At 41.3% G+C, this 10,282-nt stretch overlaps 1 long non-coding RNA gene across 1 annotated transcript; it reads left to right on the top strand.

The window, feature by feature from the left end:
* Nucleotides 1-217: 217 nt before the first annotated feature.
* Nucleotides 218-8,769, top strand: LOC116596541. Its single transcript, XR_004288167.1, has 3 exons — nt 218-293; nt 402-524; nt 8,673-8,769. It is a non-coding gene; the product is annotated as an uncharacterized LOC116596541 (long non-coding RNA).
* The last annotated feature ends 1,513 nt before the right edge of the window (nt 8,770-10,282 follow it).

Raw genomic sequence — 10,282 nt, 5'->3', positions numbered from 1 at the left:
GGCCGGAACCGGATCCCGGGGCATCGCCTGCGGCTACCACAGCACCCGCGCCGCTGGAGCAGCTGGGCGCACGCAGTCTCTTGGGCCTCAGGGCACTGGGCTCCCCGGCGCGCCCCGCCCACCCCCGAGGAGGGCCAATGGGCGCAGAGCGCGGGAAGCCGGGGGCGGGGCGCGAGAGGCCCGGCCGCCCCGCAACGCAGAGGGCTGAGAGGTTCTCGCCTACCCGCACAGAGCAGCCCCGCTTTCCAGGTCCCTCTCCTTGGTATCACGTGTGTCGGGAGAGTGTGGACAGGGTAGGGGAACCACACTCCGCAGTTAAAGGATCTGTGAGAGTCTGAGACGTTCGAGACACACTTCTGATTTTGCGGGGTCTCTTTTTTTCTCTCTTTTTCTCTTTTTAGACTTCTTCGTCCGCTGTTTCCAGAACACCAGCCACCGTGTTTGGAGATGCGCAGGAATGAAAAACAGCCCCTACTTTCGGGGGTCTCCCAATCAGTCGGGTGGAGGAGCAGATGAGGGAACAGGTAACTTAGCAGAGCCCTCTTAAGATGCATTCCAAAATCAAAAGTCAGGTTTTGCAATGGGGAATGTGGGGGGAGGTTCTGCCAGGTGAGAACTAAAAGGCTTGTTACTCTCCAATACTTGTAGCCAGGATTCGCAGTGAACAGTGCATGCATCTTTAGGTTTTCTTTTTTTCTTAATGATGTCCAGATAATATGCACGACCGTTAAATATTTCAACAGTATCAAAAATACATTCATGCAATGAGAAAAAAATTTCCATTATCCACTGCTCCGTCCTCCTCAATTTTCTTTACTGTTAGAGTATCACCGCTAATTTGTTGTATGTCCTTTCAAAGACACTCTGTGCAGTAAATACATATATAAATACATAGTATAATAAATATAATAAAATAAAACTAATTAATAAAATAATAAATGACAAATAAATAAAAATATACAAAATATATAAGTGTATATATATATATATAACATATATGCGCTGTGTATTTATATATATACTCTTCCTCAATCTCCTCCCTCTTCCCTCCGTCTCTTTTTCTCTCTCTCATACACGGTACTGTACACAGTTTTGCCATTTTGGTTTTCTTCACTTAACACTATATTTTGGCAAATTTTATTATTTGTGCTGATTGCATAGTATTTCATCAAATTATTGTTTCAAGTTTTTCCCATTCTTTTGCTTTTACAACGATGTTGTAGTCAGTAGTTATATTCTTATTTATAGCCACTTGGCATGTGAACAAACGTCTGTCTAGGCTAAATAGCTGGCTGTTGAATGCTGGATCCTAAGGTATAGACTTCAAAAATTCTGATAAATGTTGCCACACTGCTCTCCATACAGTTTGTGTCAGTTTATGCTCCCATAGCAATTTATCAGGGTGTCTGTTTCCTCACATCTCTTTATACAGTATGTTATCAAACTTAATTTTTTAAAACTTGCCATTCTGTGAACTGTCTGCTCATATCCTTTGCCCATTTTTCTGTTCAACTGTTGGTCTTTTTTCCTTCAATGTTGAGGATTTATTTATTTGTTTATCCCTCTCTCTATATAAATAAAATTAGTCCATTGTGAATCAATTGCATATCTTTCCCCCACCTGGTCTTTTGGTCTTGTTTATTGTATTTTTTGCAATGAATTGATTTTATTTTCATATAATACATTAATTGATTTTGATTTATGTTTCTGGGGGGTTTTTTAAAAATATTTTTTTCATTTATTTGACAGAGAGAGAGAGATCACAAGTAGGCAGAGAGCCAGGCAGAGAAAGAGGGAGAAGCAGGCTCCCCACTGAGCAGAGAGCCCGATGTGGGGCTCAATCCTCGAACCCTGAGATCATGACCCAAACTGAAGGCAGAGGCTTTAATCCACTGAGCCACCCAGGTGCTCCTGGGGTCTCTTTTTTAAAGGGCGCGAATACCATACATGAAGCCTCCACCTTTATGACCTAATCATCTCCCAAAGGTCCCACCTTCAAATACCATTACCTTCGGGATTAGGTTTCAACATATGCGTTTTGGGGAGATGTAAACATTTCAGTCTGTTGCAGTTGACAAGTATTATGAACTGAATTTCGTCTCCCCAAATTCATACGTTGAGGCCCTAACCACCCCCCATGAGACTATATTTGGAGATAAGGTCTTTAGAAAAGTAATAAAGATGAAATGAGGTCATAATGAGGTCATTGAGGCCTTAATCTAGTGTGACAGGTATGCTTAAAAAAAAGGAAGAAAAAAAAGAGAGGGGAAAAAAAAAAAAGGAAGAGACACGAAAGATATGCATGGATACACACAGAAAAGGTTTTGTGAGCGCACAAAAATGTGACTATCTGTAAGCCAAGGGGAGAAACCTTAGGAGAAACCAAACTTGTTGACATCTTGATCCAGAACTTGCAGCCTCTGGAACTATGAGAAAATAAATTTCTGTTGTTTAAGACGCCCAGCCTGTGGTATTTTGTTTTGGCAGCCCTAGAAAACTAATGCAGCAAGAATGTGCAGAAATCGGAACCCTCATACACTACTGGTGGGAATGTAAAATGATTCAGCAGCTTTGGAAAACACTCTGGTAATTCCGCAGTTAAACAGAGAGTTACTGACCTTATGACCTAGCAGTTGCACTCCTACATATATAACCCAAAACATATATCCACGAAAAACTTGTTTATGAATGCCTGTGGCAAATTTACTCATAATAGACAAAAAGTGAGGAAAACCCACATGCCCATCAACTTTATGAATGGATAAAGAAATGTGATATAACTGTACAACAGGATGCTATTTGACAATAAAAAGGAGTGAAGGACTGACACATGCTATAAGATGGGTGAACCTTGAAAACGTTATGCTAAATTAAAGAAGTCATTCATTAAGGACCATATATTATATGATTCCATTTATATAAAATCTCCAGAACAGGCAAATCTATAGAAACAGAAAGATTCGTGGTTGTCTAGGTCTGGGTTGGGATAGAGGGATTATGGGATAAAGGCTAGAGGTACAGGGTTTCTTTTCTTTTTTTTTTTTTTTTAAAGATTTTATTTATCTATTTGACAGAGAGAAATCACAAGTAGACAGAGAGGCAGGCAGAGAGAGAGAGGGAAGCAGGCTCCCTGCCGAGCAGAGAGCCCGATGCGGGACTCGATCCCAGGACCCTGAGATCATGACCTGAGCCGAAGGCAGCGGCTTAACCCACTGAGCCACCCAGGCGCCCCATAGGGTTTCTTTTTTGGGTAATGAAATGTTCTAAAGTTTATTGTGAAGATGATTGCATAGCTCTCTGAAAATACTAAAATTCATTGAATTGTACACTTAAATGCATCAATTGTATGGTATGTGAATTATATCTCAATCAAGGTGTTAAAATCCGTACCCAGACTTCACTGGACAGAGGTCAAAGTATCCGACCAAATATTCCATACATGAAATAACTCAGAGAAGTAAATTTTGGGGAAATGATTAACCTTGTTGAGAGGTTAATTGAAAATCACAAGGGAGAGTGTCGGCAGAGCCAAACAAAATGGCTTAACTCATAAGTTGATAAAATTACTTATTAGGGCAACTTTTGATGAACATACTGAGGCAAGCACAAAATCTATGAGATTACTCATATTTGTCCCATAATCTACATTTGGGAATATATTCCCTCAAAACAATCCAAGTGAGAAAACCAATTTTCACTAAAAGTTTATAGCACCACTCTTTATAATACAAAACTGAACTGGGAATACCTCAAGTACCTGATAATTGGGAGGGTGTTTATTAGAGTGGGAAGCCTGGGCTGCATTCATAAATGGGAAAGTATATCCAAAATAACGAGAAAAGTAGAATTCAAATGAGTCTGGGAGTGCTGTTAAGTGTACATAAATAAACGTACATTGTTGAGTATGAGGAGGAAATGTAGTGTTAAATGGCACCAGGATTCCTTTTCAAAAGAAACTGTCTTCATTTGGAAAAATAACCTGATAAGCTCTTCCCAGTATTAGGTAAGATTCTAAGGGGCGAAAAAAATGGGAGCAGTTAAAAGCCCTAGCAACACCAGAAAAGTTGCTTTCCATGTAGACACTGGAGGAATTGACATCTGCTCTTGAGAGAGAGGAAAGGAGCAGTGAGAGGAGGGGGACCACACAAGGAAGGGCGGGTGGGAGAGAGGAGTCAGGAGGGCAAGCTGGTCCCTGCATGGAGTGAAGGGCTACTGGGAAATCTCTGGTGACTGGGCGGAAAAATGAACCTTAAAGAGAAGAGTGTCTAATGTATAAATTTTTAGTTGTTTTCTCAAATCTTAAAATCTCACTAAAGCTGTGTGTGAATGGGGTTTTGAAGAAGAGGCTGAAGATGGGACAGATGGAACAGGGAAAAACCAGCAACCACAGATACACAGACTCAGGGCAGAGAAGACAAGAAAATGAGCCCCCTGGGGGAAATTACCAGTAATCTTGGGAAGGGCTCTGAACACCTGGATTGGATGTTTGGTCCAGTCTCCTGGAGATTACAAGGGAAGGGAGGTTCTGGCTGACATTTGCCTTACAGAAAGAATGGGAAAATAACATGAAGTAAATGCAGGTGTTTTAAGTTTATGACAGGCTTCAAAGTATGATTGATTGATTGGTTGGTTGATTTTAATTCTCATTTGGAACACCTGGGTGGCTCAGTCAATTAAGCATCTGCCTTCAGCTCTGGTCATGATCTCAGGGTCCTGGGATCAAGCCCGACGTTGAGCTACCTGCTTAGCGGGGAGCCTGCTTCTCCTTCTCCCTCTACTCCTCCCCCTGCTCATGTTCTCTTTCTCTCTCTCAAATAAATTAGTACAATCTTAAAAAAAAAATAAGTAACAAAATTCTCATTTGTTCTAAAAATACTGATCCTCATCCAAAAACCAAAACAGAACGAATGGATCCTGGCCAAGCCCCTGTCATGGAAAAATCAAGTGGGAGTGATGTTCAGGTACACCCTGGCTAATGGCTGGGGGAATGGAAATAAGTGTGTAAAATGGAAAAATTTATCTTCATTCTCTCTTAGCAGTAAAGTCTGAAGGGATGTAGTTAGGCTGTCGTATTATGGAAACATTGTTCTATGTGTTCTGCATTAAAGTGTTATTAGAGCAAATATATGATCAAATGTTCAAGAAGGCTGGTCTGTGGAAAAAGTTCAAAAGAACCAATGTGCAAATCACTCTCAGTGAGCATGCTGAAGTTCTTAATTGCCCAACTCCAGAATTAATGACTTCCACTGACTTAGCCAGAGGAAGGTTACTAACCAGGCCTAATTTACAGATGGCAGGTCTGTGGCAGAAGGCCTAGAAGTGATTTTCCCAAGGTTATAGAGCAAGCCAGAGGGTAAGCTGAAAATAGAACCGTACCTCACACTCCCATGCAGGCTATATGATAACTTGTGTACTGTCAGCAAAGAGTGGAGGAATGAATGTCCTGGAGAGGTTAGCATAGTTTTACGGCTAAAGGAGCCTTGCTCAACAATTGCAAATGCCACCTGACAACAGCAAATGACCTACTTAATCCTATAAACAGTGACAGTGTAGGCAATTAAGCAAAAGTTTTAAGGAAAAAATTTCTTTTTGAAAATAGCAAAATTTAAAAAATACACAGCTCCATGATCACGAAGTCACTACTTGTGTAATGCATACACCTTAGTGATAGTCACCCTCTTCCTCTAAAGACTAAACTTCCAAATGATAACTCTCTTTTTTTGAAGATTTATTTTATTTATTTATTTGAGAGAGACAGAGAGAGAGAGTGAGCGCGCGCACAAGCAGATGGTGGGGCAGAGAGAGAGGAAGAAGCAGGCTCCCCACTGAGCAGAGAGCCTGACTTAAAGCTCCATCCCATGACCCTGGGATCATGACCTGAGCTGAAGGCAGACATCTAACCAACTGAGCCACCCAGGTGCCCCCCAAATGATAGTTCTTAACACGTAATACCAGCAACCTTAGATGATCTGTCAGAACTGCCTAAACATTTTCAGAAGTGTAGGATTTTTCTGGATTTCTAGAAGGGTAGGATTTTAGGTCTCAATGATAATGTTCTGTAAGTTTCCTTACTGAATTAAAAGAACTGGAAAGTACAATGGGATAGTCAGGTAGTTAGAGTTCCAGGGCTTAGCCATGAAATTTATGTTTCTTGGGTACCCAGAAGATGGGTTTGCTTATGAAGGGATTGCTTAGCCAGCTGCTCTGCTTGGGCTAGTATGCTCATATTTTTAGGAAAAACACTAGAGTGAGTATCACTGTTAGGTGACCCTTGTCTAGAGTAGATTTTTACGTTGCACTGATCTAGTCAACAAAAAGCTTTATAAATTTATGTTTTCAAGAGTGTTGCTAATCCCATTCCCACTTTTCAGAAAGGTTCTTTGATGATTGCTGTGCTGGGTGATAATTTTGGGCCAGGGGGTGCCTGGGTGGCTCAGTGGGTTAAGCATCTGCCTTTGGCCCAGGTCATGATTTTAGGGTCCTGGGATCGAGCCCCGCATCGGGCTCTCTGCTTGGTGGGGATCCTTTCTCTCTACCTGCCTCTCTGCCTACTTGTCTGTCAAATAAATAAATAAAATTAAAAAAAAAACACTCTGGGAGGCGCCTGGGTGGCTCAGTGGGTTAAAGCCTCTGCCTTGGGCTCAGGTCATGATCTCAGGGTCCTGGGATCAAGCCCCACATCGGGCTCTCTGCTCGGCAGCGAGCCTGCTTCCACCTCTCTCTCTATCTATCTGCCTGCCTCTCTGCCTACTTGTGATCTCTGCCTGTCAAATAACTCAATAAAATCTATTGAGCCTCACTGAGTATCAAGGTCACCAGTATATAAAAAACATACTTTATGGTTTTGTTTTGTTTTGTTTTGTTTTGTTTTTAAAGATTTTATTTATTTATTTGACAGAGAGAGATCACAGGTAGGTAGAGAGACTGGCAGAGAGAGAGAGGGAAGCAGGCTCCCTGCTGAGCAGAGAGCCCGATGTGGGACTCGATCCCAGGACCCTGAGATCATGACCTGAGCGGAAGGCAGCGGCTTAACCCACTGAGCCACCCAGGCGCTCCTACTTTATGTTTTTTAAATAAAATATTTAAAAAAAAAAAAAACTTTGGGCCAGCTCTAAGAGAATATCACAATCACAGACTATGGACTTCTTGACTGCAAGTTTCCTTCCTTTCACATAAAAGGCTGCAGCATTACTATTTAGCTCAGTGCTTCCGTGGCTCCTTCTATAAGACCCTGACCAAAAAGATAAAATCTAACTGTACAGTAGAAGAAGGAAAGTGATACATCCAGCCACTATTTCTCAGAGAACTCTTACTTAACTGGGAAGAGTAATGGAAGCTAGTCCCCTTTCCATAGCATAACATCATATTTGAAACCATCTTACAGATCAAAGTGTTCACTAATAAAATCCAGGTTTTAGAAGTGGTTACTTTTTGCAGGTATTTTATTTTTATTGTTACTTTATGCTATTGTTATTTTATGTTTATAGTTACCTATTGCAGGTATTTTATTAATATATTACTAAGCCAGTTATTGTGAGGTGAAGGAAAAATCCAAACACCCAAATTTGCATGAAATTTTTTGGCTCTTTCAGGCTCTTTTAACATAAATATTTTGACTGCTACCATTTTTTTTCCCTTTTAAGCAGTACAGTGACATAGGTTAAGACTTTCTGGGTTAAATACACATGAATACTTAGATTAAACACATTTGGGGTGGGAAGTTAATCCAGCGTTATTCAGAATACCTTTTGAGCACTTTGGCCATTCTGTCTAAATTCTGGCTGTACACGGGGTTTGTTTCTGCTCACTGAAACAGGTAGCCTATGTTTCACACAGAAGGAAGAGAAATCTGAAAAGTCCCAAAGAGTCCACAGTGTATCTGGGTCATCCCTTTGCTCACTTCTACTCCACGCTTCTCAGTTGTCCAGTTCTGTTTTATAATGAACTTTGGTTTAGCAGCTTCTGTACGCACAGTTCCAACATATGGACTATTTAATTGATTTCACATAGTCATCCATTTACTCAGCAAGATTTTTGTCACTCCAGGGCACATAAGCATCCTCTACCTTTTTTTTTTTTTTTTTTTTTTTAAGATTTTATTTATTTGTCAGAGAGAGCGCTCAAGCAGGGGGAGCTACAGGCAGAGGTAGAAGCAGGCTCCCCTCTGAGCAAGGAAACTGATGCAGGACTCAATCCCAGGAATCCAGGATCATGACTTGAGCTGAAGGCAGATGCTTATCCAAGTGAGCCACCCAGGCACCCCAAGCATCCTCTATGCTTAATAAGGCTGCAGTTGTGTGACAGAGATAGCCACCATGACAAACACAATGTAAGAATATACAAAATAAGTGCTAGAGGTAAGCTTTGGGGTCAGAAAGACTTAAGTTAAAATCCGGCTGTGCTATTCCCTGACCAAGTGACCTTGGTAGAATTATTGAGCCTCACTGAGTATCAAGGTCACCACGCAGGGAAATGAGTGTGGCAGTTCTCTTTTAAGATGGTCCTCAGGGATCCTGGTCTTCAGGCGCTTGTATAATCTTTCAAATGTGGGCTGGACCTAGTGACTTGCTTCCAAAAAGAGAACACCATAAAAGTGATAGGATGTGACTTCTACAATGAGAATTCAAAAGACTGACTTCTGTCCTCCTGGCTGTTCTTTCTTCTCTTCTTAGCTTATGTGCTTTAATGAAGCAAGCTGACATGTTGGAGAGCCCCACATGGCAAAGAATGCAGAGAGGCCTCCAGGCTCCAGCCAGCGAGGAACTAAATCCTGCCAGCATGACTGTAAGTCAGCCTGGAAGCAAATTCTTTCCCGGGAGGGGCTTGCCATGACCATAGCCCAGTGTGATCCAGCCCTTGCAGCTGGAGACCCCACTAAGCCAGCCCACACTCTTGACCTTACAGAAATTAAGAGAAATGTTGTTGAAAGCCACTAAATTTGGGGGTAGTTTGTTACAAAGCTATAGATAGCTAGTACAATGGGATAGCATGTTTCTTGAAGAATTACCATGAGGATCGGAATGTATATGAGGAATAGAAGAATGACAATAATGATAACAACAAGGACAATAGGGGATCCCAGGGATCTAAGCTTAAATTAAGATTCAGAACCTGCAAAACGCTTCTATTGTGAAGTTATTTCTAGTGCTCCAGCCCCTGGAGGAGTACAAGAGAAAAGAAAGTATGAAGAACAGGGTATCCTATTTCTCAACCAGGCACAGATTATGTCTGACTCTGATAGAAAGGGGCTTGTGATCTGAGCTAAAGTAGCAGGTTTGTGAGAGCCAGTGAACAAGAAGCGTGGGGGCCCAGGTGACAGAGTTTCACCAAGACCCGGGGAGTGGGTCATTCTCCCACTTCTGCTCAGATTGGAGCATGGCTACAGCTATAAACTGAAGTCAAGGGATAGTGCAGTTGTTTAACTCAAGATTCCTGCTTTGGGAGCGTGGAGTATAGGACCAGGGGGGAAGGGTTTTCATGTGGGACACTGGTTACAGTGGAGATGACAAGGCCCTCCTGCTTCTCCTAGGATTGGCACATAGCTCTTTCTATGTTTGTGGTTGGTGAGCAGTAAAAGAGACTATGGGAAAGGAGCTTAAGCACATTTGATGCAGGGCAGCTTCCATAAAGGGAAGTTGAGGACTGTTGTCACCATAAGCCAGGAAAACTAGGTTATAGGTGTTTTAAAGGACATTCAGAGTTCTGACAGGCAAAGAAAGGTAAATAGACAAACTAGGGGAACAGCACATGGAAAGATTCAGAGCTGTAAAGAGAAATCATTTCTTTAGGGAAAAGCAAGTAGTCCTGGTTGAACAGAGAAACATCTTGTTAACATCTCCTATTCTGATTCTGTATTGGTTTCTAAACTAGTGATTCTTAGACATTGGGTGTTGGTTTCCCTTTACATTCTTAAAAATGAGGGGCAAACTCAAAGAGCTTTTGTTTATGTGGATAATATTTTTTGAATATTTACTGTATTAGAAATTAAAACAGATAACTTTTTAAAATATGTAGTTTGTAAGCATCTAAAATAATGATAATAAACCTATAAATATAAATACCACATTTTTAGGAAAATTAACTGTATTTCCTTATACACAATAGAAATAAGAGAGAAGAGTGGCATTCTTTTACATTTTTGAAAATCTTTTTCGTATCTGGTTTGATAGAAGGCAGCTAGATTTTCTGCATTGATCTCTTGCTATCTCACACATCACATCGCCCCTGGCAAAGGGCGCTCAGTGCTCCTTAGAGAATGACAAAATAGGTTTTCATTCATGAA

This window comes from Mustela erminea, chromosome 7 (assembly GCF_009829155.1).
Source record: "Mustela erminea isolate mMusErm1 chromosome 7, mMusErm1.Pri, whole genome shotgun sequence".
Classification (NCBI taxonomy): domain Eukaryota; kingdom Metazoa; phylum Chordata; class Mammalia; order Carnivora; family Mustelidae; genus Mustela; species Mustela erminea.
The sequence above is the reverse complement of the archived record's forward strand: the minus strand, read 5'-3'. Positions and strand labels throughout refer to the sequence as shown.